The 14,262-nt window shown below is 41.2% G+C and overlaps 1 protein-coding gene and 1 long non-coding RNA gene across 8 annotated transcripts in view; one reads left to right on the plus strand and one right to left on the minus strand.

Moving 5' to 3' along the window:
* Positions 1-12,347, minus strand: part of VRK1 (VRK serine/threonine kinase 1) — a 77,456-nt gene extending 65,109 nt beyond the window's left edge. For 2 of the 7 annotated variants that reach the window (XM_067027789.1, XM_067027788.1), the window contains exon 1: positions 12,243-12,325. The gene's annotated coding sequence lies outside the window, so the exon portion shown is untranslated. Of the gene's footprint in view, positions 1-12,242 lie in introns of all 7 variants that reach the window. The other 5 variants (XM_067027785.1, XM_067027784.1, XM_059056925.2 and 2 more) reach the window with 4 other exon arrangements.
* Positions 12,348-12,574: 227 nt separating this feature from the next.
* On the plus strand, positions 12,575-13,820 carry LOC136793913 (uncharacterized). The gene is made up of 3 exons (XR_010839996.1): positions 12,575-12,890; positions 13,423-13,582; positions 13,709-13,820. It is a non-coding gene; the product is annotated as an uncharacterized lncRNA (long non-coding RNA).
* The last annotated feature ends 442 nt before the right edge of the window (positions 13,821-14,262 follow it).

The raw sequence follows: 14,262 nt of genomic DNA on the forward strand, positions 1-14,262 counted from the left end.
AATGGGCAAAAGCCTTGCAACAGGCACTTTACAACACAGGATACCTAAAAGGCTAATAGCATATGAAAAGGTGCTCAAGTCACTAGCTATCAGGAAAATGCCAATTAAACCACAATGCAATCAACACAACCACAGAATGGTTAAAAAATTTTTTTTAATGTTTAAATGACAGTACCAAGTGGAAGTGAAGTTGCAGAGCAATGGGAACTCTCAGTTTGCTGGTAGGAATATGAATTGGTACAATCATTTTGGACAACTGTTTGGGAATAACTACCTATTAAAGCTAAAGATACATATGCACTATGACTAGCAACTCTACTCTTAGATCTACACTCAACTAAAATGAATACATCTATGAAGCAAGAGATATGAACAAGAATGTTTACAGCAGCATTATTCATTAACTGCTCCAAAGTAGAAACTATTCTAATATCCATCTACAACAGAATGGATCAATTGTGGTCTATAATTTGTGGTGGTTTTTAAAAATGGTCACAAATTTTTTGACACACCTTCCATAAAGATGTGAGGTCTAAGTTCCCTCCCCTTGAATCCAGGCAGGCTTGTGTCTATTTCAACCAACAGAGTACAGTGGAAGTGATGTTATGTGACTTCCGAGGATAAGTCACTCTCAGGAAGCTTCCTCTGGGAACCCAGCCAATGTGCTCGAAGAGCCAAAGCCTCATGGAGAATCTGCAACCAGGGCACAGCCACCTTTATAGCAACCACTATACTAGTGATAAGGTGATAAAACTTAGTCCCAAAACAGAAGAGGAAGAATATGCACTGAAGAAAATAAATATAACACCAGCCTAAGCCCCTACACGTGCAATGTCCAATTTAAGCTTGGTTTCTTATTACAAGGGCCCAGAATGAGGATGCAGGAGCTCATCTCCAAACTGTTGTGATTTTATCCAATACCAGAGAGACTCTGCTCACTGGACATTTCCTAAACCTCCTCTCCTTCTCAAAGGAATCTCTGCTTCTGGAAACAAACATTGACCTTCCTCTGGTTATATATGATCATCAACCCCATTACAGCCTTTTCAGCAGCAAAATCTGAACACTATCCAAACAGTCCACCATGGATTCAAAAGTTGCAAAGAAGCAAAGCAAGTTTCAAGTAGAAGTTTCTGACTCCATTCAAACTGTTTTAGATATACCACTGGAAAAATAAAATAGCCACTTTCAAAAAAAAAAACCAAATACCCAAATTAGGTGCTCTGATCAACAATCCCAGATGGGGATTCTTCTGGTAGCGCAGTGGTTAAGAGTCCACCTGCCAATGCAGGGGACACAGGTTCGAGCCCTGGTCCGGGAAGATCCCACATGCCATGGAGCAACTAAGCCCATGCACCACAACTACTGAGCCTGTGCTCTAGAGCCCGCGAGCCACAACTACTAAGCCCACGTGCTGCAACTACTGAGCCCACATGCCGCAACTACTGAAGCCTGCGCTCCTAGAGCCCATGCTCCACAACAAGAGAAGCCACCACAATGAGAAGCCCGTGCAGCAATGAAGAGCCAACGCAGCCAAAAATAAATAAGTAAATTTATAAAAAATAAAAAATTAATATGGTTGTTGTTTAACCCCAACTAAGTTTGGAGTGCTGTGTTACGTAGTAATCAATAGCCAAAACTAATGTATTATGCAATAATAGATAACCAGAACTACAGAGCTATTAAAAAAAAAATCACACACACACACACAACATACTATATGCAACACGGACGAATCTCAGATACAATGTTGAATAAAAGAAGCCTGGTTAAAAGGAGTACATAATATAATTTCATGTACATATAAGTTCAAAACCAGGCAAAACTAAGCTATAGTTATAGAAGTCAGAAGAGTGGTTACCAGGGTGGGAATAATTACTAGAAAGGGACACAGTAGAGACTTCTGGAGTGCCAGAATAGCAAATGTCTTGATCTTGGTAGTAATTATAGTGTGTTCACTATGTTAAAAAAAAAAAAGAAAAAAATCATTGAGCTAGCTAAGATTTATGCACTCTTCCCACTATGTATTTTTTTGAATCAGTAGAACTTGGTAACCTAACAGTTAAGGGTATGAAGGCAAAATAAAGAATGACTCTAAGTTTTCAGGCATAATTGACTAGGTAATGCCATTAACTGAACAGTTAAACCATGGGGCAAATAAAAACACAAGCAGAAAGCAGAGACAATGTCCTATTCATTTTGTATTCAAGTACCTACCCCAGTACTCAACACACAGTCACTCTGGCTTCCAAGATACCCTTCTCATTTCTATCCTACATTTCTGCCCACCCCTTCTTGGTTGCCCTCTTTGCTGCCTCCTTTGTGTCCAGCTGTCTCTTAATATTGGGATTCCTCAGGCTTCCGTCCCCAATTCCTCTTTCATAGATGTGCACACGCACAAACACACACACCTTTCTCCTGTATTTTCAATTTCAGTTGACAGCATCATCCTCACCTACTTGTTCTTTTGAACTAGAAACTTCAGAGTTGACCAAGAATTGGGATTGCCGTTAGCTAAATTAAAAAAGAAAAATTTAACAGGATAAACGTAAGTTCTCATGCTTGAGCACCAAAACTAATGCATAAATACAGAATGAAGAAGATACGGTTTAAACAGATCAAGGGGTTTAATTCAACTCTAGGTTCAACTATGATGTGGTTATCAAAAGGATATAGCTGATAATAAAAATGTAGTATGTAGAAGAAAGGCGATATTTTTTCCTAGCCTAATAGGGGAAAAGTGTTGTATCTAAAACAAGAGATGAAACTCATTTTTTTTTTTTTACTAATCAAGCCCTGCCTGGAGTACTGCATTCAATTTTAAGCAGTACAGTTTAAACAGGGGATTAAATCAAAGGAAAGTCACCAATGTGGTGAAGTGACATGAAATCATGCCTTGTAAGGAACAGTTAATGAACTAGATGGAGGTGTTTCAACTCAAAAAGACTGAGGAGACAAGATGACGGTCTTTGAGTATTTGAAAAAACCATTACGTGGAACAGGAGTTCAGCTTGTCCTACGTGTCTCCAAAAGACAGAATTGGGTGGGAGAAATAAAAAAGTAGACTTCCACTCAATCTAAGAAAGAACTTACTAACAGTCAAAACTTTATTAAAAACAGGGATAATTTTGCTTCCCTGGCCAGGGATGCTAAACACCCAACAATTCAGAGAACAATCCCCTACAACAAAGAACAACCCATCTAAAATGTCACCAGTCACATGGTTGAAAAACCCTGTTCTAGAAGTAGTGAGCTCCCTGTCATCGGAGGCATTCCATTATGGACCAGACAATGTGATGATATCCAATACGTGACTTTCGAGAATGGTGGGGAATGAGTGGAATAGATTTTCTGTTTCGATAAGTCTCTAGAGAATAATCCCCTCAGGCATGTTACAGTGATGATAATGGTGACGATGATAAACACTTACTGAACACGTACCGTGGACCAGACATGATACCAAGTGATTCACTGTACATAGTTCACAGGTCATTCTCAAAACCACCTATGAAATAGCTACTACTTCACCCTGATGTGATGGTAAAATTAGGTTACCCTGGGATCATACAGCTGTCAATCTTTGACCTCCGATCTGCCTGACTCCAATTATGCACATCACTGTCCCAACCATAAATACTAACGACTTCAGAGCTTTCGCACTCTAGAAAACAAATGAAACAGCACATATTCTAGAAGTATCAGGACAATGTCTGAACAGGTTTGTACTCACTGCAAACCTAGTTGGCTGGGAGAAAGAGGAAAGAATTACTTGAAGTAGTCCAGTGATGAAGGAGAGATCAATTATACTGATTGTCCCCAACTGCCTACTTTTGTAAGAGCCAAGAAGCTCTTATATACCCATGGAATCTCAGTCAGAAGCTGAGATTAATGATGACATCCCTTTATCCATAGGCGTGAAAGCTCAGGATGGACAGACGTTTGAACATCCCCGACTGGGAATCCTGCCCTTAACAAATACACTAGATGCAGATACATGGTTTCTTGGCTGCCTCTACGCAAGCCCATCTGTCAGGATGGCAGTGTGCCTGCTCACATGTTGGTCAAACTGTCACTAGGGCATAGGTGCCAAGCAATGATAGTTTTAAATGGGCAGCTTGCATAGCACTGTAAGAGCTTGCTCTTCTGCAGGGGAAAAAAAACCCCAAAAACAAAAAACTCCGCTTTAAAACTGAAGGGTTGCAATCACGAGTAAAACAGTCTTGGTCAATCTGAACATTTAAATGGAAAAAAGATCTAGACTTGTGGAAAAGAATCAGACTAAGGAAATTAAATCAAACAGAAAAAGTGCTTTGAAGGCAAATAAGTGATTGCACTAAAGCTTTTCACATTGCCAATCTTTCATTAATACACGTCACGGTAATCTCTTATGCAGTAAAATCCTTTGCTCAACAAGTCATCATTGATGTTTTATAAAAATGCAATGATATGGCTTTCCATGTTCTAAATTAAAAAGTAGAAATGCATGGATATTTAGTAGTTTGACATTAAATAAGTTCTATTTGTTAAGCGGCTATTTTTTTAATGACAGAAGTCTAATCTACATCCAAGATAATCTTTTAAATGCACAAAAGATGGCAGAAACCAAATGAGATTCCCAAAGGTGAACAGAAAAAGAAACATAATTTCTTCAGGGAAAGAAATCAAGAATGGGAAGTGGATGTTAAGAAAACAGAAACTGAGTATTTTGGGTCACAAATTAATAAATTAGGACTCAGGGGCTGTCACGTATCACATCCCCCTGACTATAAGTAAAATGCCCTAAACTACATCTAGGTTCCTAGTCTATCTCTAAAGATCCTTTGGATCACTGGCATGAAGTATCTAACATTCTTATTGCTTGGAAATTCTTCCCTCAGACTAAAACTCTAAGGCTGCAGTTTGAGCTGTTTGTCCTTGTTCAGTCCTCGGTGATTTTGAAGAACAGCTGGTCATCATCATTCTCCATGTGGTTCTTCATATACAAGTATCAGGACATACTGATTAAATAACCCCTGAGTCTCCTCTTAGCCATGATAAATAAAAGTGATTCCATTAACTTTTCCTCATTGGACCAATTTATCAACTCTTTACGTTTTTATCATTTCAGTTGCTCACCCCTTGGACCCTTTTTAGGCCTGATAAGAAATGTCACCCACATCAACAATGAGCCAACATGTACAAGTTACTAAAAGAAGCATTAAAATGAAGGAGTCTGAAAGTCCAGCAGAGTTCCCAGTATCCATCACTGAGGACAGTGGCAAAGTCTGAAATCTACCATTATTATTCTAGGAAATACAAAGGACTTATTGTTATAAAATGACACCACTGTTTTGCCTTTGTGGTAGATGTCTGTAACACAAAGTACTAAGTCAAGTTCAGGGTCATGGCTATAACCTGTTCTTCCTACCAACCTTTTACTGTACTGCTATATGTGCCCCTAAAACAACTTCTCTTGAAGACCATCTCTCCCATATCATTTTTCCTGCTCAGGAACCCACAGTACATTCTAGTGGCCAATGAAACTGATTATAAACTGGCCAACAGTTTTCTAGACTCATGAACCAACTATCCTCCCCTTCACTCCCATAACTCCTCAGAAGGGCCAGTTCTTAGTTATCTTCTCTAGGACCTAACTTTGCTCATGCTATTCTCTAAAATGTTTTCCCACTTCCTCTCAAATCTATACATAAATTTTTTTCAAGACTTAAGGCATGAGTCTTCATACACCTTCACAAATCTGTAATAATTTTCATCCTTACTTGCTTACTCATTTCCTCCTATCTTCATTTTGTATGCAGTTTACAGTGTACAGCCAGCTGATTTTTGATAAAGGTTAAAAAAATGATTCAATGGAGAAAGGGTAGTCTTTTCAACAAATGGTTTGGAACAGTTGGACATCCATAGACAAAAGAAAAAAAAAAAAAGAACCAAGACCTAAACGTCAAACCCTCTGCAAAAATTAACCCAAAATGGATTCACTGATCTAAATGTAAGACATAAAATTGTAGAACAGAAGAAAACTTGGAACGTCTACTTGACCTAGGGTTTGGTAAAGAGTTCTGAGACATGCATGACACCAAAAACGATCCATACATTGGTAAGTTGAACTTCATCCAAATTAAAAACTTTTGTGCTGCAGAAGACACTGTAAGAGAATGAAAAAACAAGCCACAGACTGAGAGAATATATATACAAATCACATATCTGGCAAAGGACTTGTATTCAGAGTGTATAAAGGATACCCTAAACTCAACAATAAGAAAACAAATTAGAAAATGGGCAAAAAAAAGGAAAGAAAATGGGCAAAATATTTGAACAGACAAATCACCAAATGAGATATGAATGTGTGGGAGTGAATAAAAATTTTCCACTACTCCTCTAGGTTCTTTTGGCTGGTATATTAATTAAATTGACATATGACAGATTAGCAGGAGAAAAAAAAATTTAATTACACCTCCATAAAAATATGGGACCCAAGGGTAGGTTGGGCAGTTGAGGCTAATATACCATCCTGAGCTAAGGAAGGGGACAGGGGCCTGGCACTTCAAAGGGGAGGAAGGTAATTCAGACAATAAGATCAGATGTTTTGTTATTAGATGCCAAACAGATAGGTCTTTCAGATAAAAGTTATCTCTGGTAATAGCTCTCTCTGAGCCAGGCTCCCTATCTAAATTAATTTGGCAGTTGAGGTGGAGGTAAAAAGCTCTTGAGTCTTTTGGGTCTCCACTGTCTTTGGCTTAAGATCATCTGCATGCCATAACAGCACATTTGGGGGAGGCTTTTTCTGAAACCCTTCAAAAGGCAAATAAGCCCATGTAAAGATGTTCAACATCATTAGCCATTAGGAAAATGAAAATTAAAGCCATTATGAAATACCATTACACACATATTAAAATGGCTAACATAAAAAATACTGCTAACACCAAATGCTGGTAAAGATGTGGAGAAACTGATCTCTCATATAGTGATGATAAGACTGTAAAATGGTACAGCTCTGGGAAAGTTTGCAGTTTCTTAACCGTTTAAACACACACTTACCCCTACAACCCAACAGTTGCACTGGAATATTTATCCTAGAAAAATGAACACTTATGCTCACACTAAAACCGGTACATGAGTGCTCATAGCAGCTTTATCTGTAATAGCCAAAAACTAGACAAACCACGTCCTTCAATGGATATTATGTGGCAAAGCCATACAGAGGACGAGCATAATACAATGATCAAAACTAGGAAACTGACATTGATGGAGTGTTAGTAATAAAAGTACTTACTCAAATTTCAGTTTTTACACTGTAAAACAGTTTAAAAAGTTTTTACACTGTGTATGTGTGTGTGTGTGTGTGTGTGTGTGAGTGCACGTACACACACGTGTATGGTCCTGTGACATTTCATCACCTATAAAGATTCTTATAACCGTCACAATAACCAGGACATACAATTGTTCAATCACCCCAAAGAAACTCCCTCATGCTCCCCCTCTATAGTCACACCATACCCCCCAGCCCTCACCTTAGCAAAACTGATCTCTTCTCCATTTCTATAATTTTATCATTTTGTGAATGCTATATAATGGAATTCTAATCACACAATCTTTTGAGGTTGGCTTTTTTCAATCAGTACTATGCCCTTAAACTCTATCCAAATTGTTGCTTGTGTCAATAGTTTGTTCCTTTTTGTTATGTGTGGTGTTCATTGTATGGCTATACCACATTTTATTTGACCATTTACCCACTGAAGGACACGTTGGGCTGTCTCTGAGTTTTGGCTATTATAAACAAAGCCGCTAGGAACATTCACATACAGGTCTTTGTGTGAACACAAGTTTCTATTTTCCGAGGATAAATGCCCAGGGGTGCAATTGCTGGGTTATGTGTTTGGAGTATATTTAACTTTTTAAGAAACTGCCAAACGAATTCCCAGAGTGGCTGTACCATTTTACATGTGCAGCAACACATAAGGTAATGAAAATTTGAAAGTCACAATTTCTACAATGCTTTCTAAAAGCCTGTAAAACAAGTAAGATTAAGCCTCTTAAATGTTATAACGTGAACTTAGTATTTTTTAAATGAATTTTTAAAACTTTTTTTCCTGATTCCCCAAAAAAGATTTCTCCTTTATTACCACTAATGAAGAATGTACAAGATATAATCTGTATGTTGACAGCTCTGTTGCCGTATTATATAGTAAGCTGCAATAAGAAGTGGAACAAAAGCAACATTGCCAATAGAAACAGCAGAGTTTGTTTCTCTATGTTCCTGTTGCAGTCTATGAAGACTAAAGGCTTAACTGCACTTTCTAACGTACAATGTGATCACAATCCATTTATACACAGTATCAACAATGGCAGTTTGTTCAGCTGTTACCTGGTAAGACAATTTGAGGAAAGCAATTAACCTGAAATAAAGCTGTAGCTATAAGATTCCTACCTTCATGACTTTTTTAAAAAATTTGGATATAATTGACAATTAGATAGATAATGGAGTCTCTTTGGGATTCCTGAAACAAGGAGCTAGATCTGAAGCAGACATATCTATCCCAAATGTAAACAGCAATAAGTCTGGCAGTCTGCAGAGAAAACAAAATAAATGCACAGAAAGAAACTATAAAGCCGTGAAAAGAGTGGGATGGTGCTGCCCTTGTGCCCACTGACTTTCCAGTTCTCATTCAGTCCCTTTCAGGACCAACTATGTAATTCTCGATATTGAGCTCCATCCATTAAGACAAATGTGTCCTCACAATATGATAGAACACGTCAAATCTCAAATTAATAACCTTGCAACTTAATTACATGACTTCTATCTAGTGTATCTTCCCACTTAATATATGTGGCTTATTGATAAACATTTTAGTATGTGTATATATTTAATATTCATCCTAAATATTGGCCAGTGTGGACAGCATCTATATAATTTTCAAATCGGAGAGTACTGTTTCTACCCCTTGGAGAGAGAGGAGTTATTGCAAAGAATCATCAAAATCCATATACCTACACTAAGACTAAATAAATAATACAATTCAAACCAAGCTGACAAAAATGTTGTGGCTAATAAAATTCCCCCCCCCCTTTTTTTTTTTTTGGCCTCACCACACAGCATGCAGAACTTTCCTGACCAGGGATCGAACCTGTGCCCCCTGCATTGGAAGCATGGAGTCTTAACCACTGGATCACCAGGGAGGTCCCTAAAATTCTTAATGAATTTACTCACCAATGTTACTAGAAGTCGTTTCCTGTCATTAGTATTTACTGGTGAATATTAAAAATCAAATTCTAATTATGGGGGGAAGGGCAGACTTAATGCCTCTCCAGGCTCCCTAGAGAGCTTTTCTTTCAAGTGTTGTCCATATGTCATGCAGAAAAGAAGAGCAGAATGTGCTTGAGTCTGAGTGTAAAGCTTTAAGACGATATTGGGAGAGATGGAGCAGGAATAACTGGGCAAGTGCATGAAACTATTTCCAAACAACCACCTCAGAAGGTTAGGTACTGAAATATCATTCAGAAGCTAAGGCGACAAGATATTAAAGGGCACAGCCCTCTTTACATCTTTATAATGGCAAGTACGAACATATTCACAGGAATTCGGGTCAAAAGGGCCAAACATGCCCTAGAGTATAAACACATCTTGGTTATACCCCCTACCTAAAAGCTTTGCCAGGATTCTATCACCTTTCTAAATTAATACTACACCCTTATTAAAAGTTCCATATTTTCTACATTTTGTCACTAAGAGTATAGTTTTCCAAATGTGCCATACACATTTGACTCCTTGTGTGGTGGTGGCTAGACAACCGAAGTCAAAAAGAATGACCTCTATTAATTTAAAAGAAAACTTGCTTCGACAAACACTACACTAGCAAGAACGGACTCTGCACCCAGCACAACCCCTGACATACAGTAGCCACATGACACCTGGTGAATAAATGAGTCCACCTCTCTGCTCACTCTGAAAAATAACCTCGGCAAACATGTAAAATGTCCTACCAGTCTGAAAAATATTCTCCAGGCCTATTCAGTTACCCATCATTCTTAAAACCCATCAAGACCAATTTCCATGAAAGACTCACTCACACACACAGGCAGCATTTACTTTCCATTAGGTTCAGTGCCTGATACATGGAGATATCAACATTTGCACACGTGCATAAATTCAGGAGTCATCCTTCTTCATTTGATATAAGGTAAATTTTTAAGCTTTGCCTCATTTCCAGTAAGTTTTATTTATCGAATCAAAAATACTTTCAAAGTTTCATTTTTTAAATCAAAATTCTATTCATAGTACATTATATCTTCTTAGGGATGGTTCTAAGAGAAAAAAAACCATATAGCTGTCAAAATAAAAATCTTGTTTTTCTTTCCTAGACATCTGGGACATTCACTTATGTATTTATTATTATTTCACATTAGTTCTCAAATTTAAAAAAAAAGCTGGCCTATTTAAGAAGTTTAATTTTAGGGTCTGTCAACATTTTGAACGCACTACTGTTATTTTTAAAATATACACTTGCATCCTGGAATAAAACTTAGCATAAGCTTTCCATATAAGCATTTCCTGGGCACTAACTAACTTGCTATATGCCAGGTTCTGTGCTTGACACATTCCTCCATTTTCTCATTTGTTTAACAAATATCCTCTCGCGTTTTTTGCAGTGCTGAACATTAAGAAGCCATTACACTCTAAACTTCATATTTGCACTAGATACTAGTACTAAACGGACAGTAATGCTTAACACAAGTTTACTGTCATTGGATTCAAGGTGTGTTATCATACTAACTCAGAATCTGATCAGCAATGTTGAGATGCACAGAGAACAGCACTTGTGGCAGCTTCGGCAGAAGCTAGTGTTAAGTGACGACTTAAGTTGCATTCCCTTCCACAGGTAGCTAATGAACATCACCTTACCTACCCAGAAATTTAATTCCAATTGCTACAGGCCACTTTGAACAGCACAAACACAATTTGAATGAGATGATTATATAAAGAACCCCTGCCCCGCCTCTGAAACTACTTTAAAATTGTAGATTAAATTCTCCCCAAGACTATCACACTCAGCACGTCATGGAAAATAAGGGGCCTTTATTCTGAACTCTTAAAAACAAATGCTGCCCTACATTTTTTTTAACTCTTGCAAATTTCAGACTCCACAGATGGGAAATTGCAGTTAAAAAAAAAAAAGAAAAAAGAATAATAATTAATGAGACTCTTTGACAGTTCCCTGAAACCGCCACCCTCCCAGTAGCAAAACTGGTATTTCCAAGTTGTTCCAAGAAGGCGAGACGGGGGAGGGAAAGGAAGGGTCAATACAAAGCAAGGGGTGGGGGGGGATGGGTGACTTGATAGAAAACAAGTTAGAAAAATGGGTGGCCTCAGTAGGAACCTAGTGTCTGTTTCCCCTTCCTCTCTCTCTCAACCCAGCGACGCTGGTGCTGTTCGTCGAATTTAAATAAATCACCTATGAGTCTTAAGACCGGAGCCAAAAATTATTTCGACAGAAGGAAAAACTATTTGCTGCCCTTGAATACAGCTGCATCAGCAAAGGGTGCCACCCTGCAGCTACGGAGAGACAACAAAGGACAGCTGTCAGAAGGATGCGAAAATCCCTCGTGTAACTCCCCACGGAGCTCCACCGCCTTGAACCCTGCGGTTAAGTGCAAGCTCTCGCCCGGCCTCAGCCGGACCCTGACAGGTTAGAAAGGCCTGGAACGCTATCCTCCAGGGAGCAGGCTCCTTCCCCCAACTCGGATCTCAAGACCAACGTAACCTCTCCTGAGATGCCCTCCCTCACCCCCACCACTCTGGCCCACAGTCGCCTGTCCTCATTTTAAGGGAGCTTTCCAGCATCTGCAAAGTGTCATATTTGCTTCCATTCAGTTTCCTCTGAAGAGGGTGAGCTCCAAGACGGCGGAGGGAGGCCGGCGGACTAGACTGGCCTACAGAGGTCATCTCCCAGACCCAGCCCGAGCAACCAGGATGCGGTGCAAGTATGACCAGCCTATATGCCGTCCAGAACCGGGAACTGAGCCTGGGGGACCGGCCTGGCCGGTGCAGGCAGCCCAAGGCCGCAGCGGGGCCTGACGGAGCCCCGGCGGGAGAGGACGCCAGCGGCGCGCCGCCCGCAGCCCACTGCGCCGCCCAAGGTCACGGCCGCCCGGCCGCCCCGCGCCAGCCCGGTCCCCGGCCGCCCCCTCCGCGGCGCCCTCTCGGCGCCGGCGCTCTCGGAACGCTCGGCGCGTCTCCGCCCTACCCCGAGCCGCAGACCCGTCGTCTTCCGCTCAAAACGAACTTCCCGCCGCTTTCGCCGACTCGCAACTCTTCAGCGGCTCCGGCCCCTTCACACCCCGCAGTATGCGCCCTTCCCATTGGCTCAGGCGAGCTGGAGAGGCGGGGCGAGCGGGAACGCGCGGAGCGGGGCGGAGCCCGCTCTGGCCCCCACCACCTCCCCAGAAACGCCTGGAGCCGCGGGCCGGCGCTCCCACGGCATGCTGGGAAGTGGAGTCTTTTACTGGCAAAGCGAGATCCCGGTCCCTCTGCCCCCGTGGGCTTCTGGGAAATGTGGTCTACAGCCTCGGCGTCCGTCCTTCTGGTCAGATGCTGTACCCGGCAATGCTGTAGGAACTGAAATAAATGTTGCCAGTGTTCGCAGTAGCTTTATTTATTAAATAAGTGTGTTGACAAAGAGTTGGATGTAAAAGAAATCCTACGTTCTCTTTTGGCCGAGTGTCTCCCCTCCCTACCGGCGCTTGTGTTTTCCCACCTTCTGGTCCACACCCTGATGCTCATCCCACAGCAGCTTGGTTCAGTATGCTGTGGCCTGGCTCTGGAAGCAAACAGCTCGCGATCAGATCCTAGCTCTTCCACTCTGTAGCTTTGTGACCTAAATGACTTCACCTCTGTGAGTCTCGTTTTCCTGTTTCTGTCGTGATTAAATGAGTGCTTTGTATGTACAGACAGTGCTTTGTACGTAGTAGATGCCCAATAAATCGTAGAGAGTATTAATATTATTCTGTCCATTCACAGCCATGAGTCTAAATCCTACCTGTCTGTCAAAGCCTATGTCAATGCCTACCTAACCTTCTGTAGTATTCCATCTGTAATTCTCTTATGTCACAGTTTGCTTTGTAATTCTAATCAGTGGTCTACGCCTCCATTACCCATGAGACTGTAAGCTTATTAAGGGCTGGGATGCTGTTCTAGGTCAAAATCACCAAAGCCATAGGCAGAGGGAGATTTACAATGAAACTACAGTAATGAAGCTTAAGCACAGGTCTCTTGCAAAGCCTTCTGTTAATAGCTTTGGGGGTTTTTTTATTTGCCATGGTAAGATATTTTTGTATGATTTTCTCTGAGTGGACCCCAAAATTGTGTGAACTCTGTCTATTGGACAGTGCAGTATTGTGCCTGATGACCCACATTTGCCCCTCCAGATACCCCCACGTGATCCAGATGCTCCTCCAGCCTGCCCTCAACCCCAGGAGGCTGAGCTGTACAAACCATTTCCAGGTTCCTGTGCCCCCCGGCTTCTGGTGGATTTGGCCAGTAGAGAACCCCACAGAGAAGTGGAAGGGAAGAGAGTTGTTGCTGAAGGTAAGGATTTCCCTGGATCCTTGTTGGCAAGGTCACCTCCAGTTGGCTGGGGCCCTCAGCTGAAGGCCACTGCTGCCTGGCCCTCCCCTCTAGCTGCAGTGACACCTCCCTCCCTTTGTGCCTCAGACCTGCAACTGATGACACCACAGCTGCTGCTGAGACAAGGTTACCGCCCCATCCCCGTGTTTCCCGCCCTTATACTTTGGCAATACTCTCATTACAAATAAACTCTCTTCAAATAAACCGTTTCAAACATGTCATCTGCTTCTTGTTGAGACCTTGATGGAAACACATGCACAAGGTGAGCACTCGATGATTAATTGTCAGCAAAGAGGTCTCAAGATTCACACATCTCACAGGTGTGGAATTCCCCAGCAAGAATCTGTGGCTAGAATCCATTGAGAGAAAGATATTCTTCACACACACACACACACACACACACACACGCACGCGCGCGCTAAGAAAACTTGGAACAAGACTTATCTGTCACATCGTGACCATGTTCCCCTAACCTCACCATACACGTGCAGAAGAAATGTCCCTGATTCCACACTGGGTTGACAACTGGCTGGCCTTGAAAGACACTTAAATCAGCAACAGTGTCTGGAGTTTTCCAAGGTGAGAATGGAATGTATTTATTCTGGAACTCATGGCTCCCTCACCCTAACTCAGATGACTTA

Source organism: Kogia breviceps, chromosome 3 (assembly GCF_026419965.1).
Source record: "Kogia breviceps isolate mKogBre1 chromosome 3, mKogBre1 haplotype 1, whole genome shotgun sequence".
NCBI lineage: Eukaryota > Metazoa > Chordata > Mammalia > Artiodactyla > Physeteridae > Kogia > Kogia breviceps.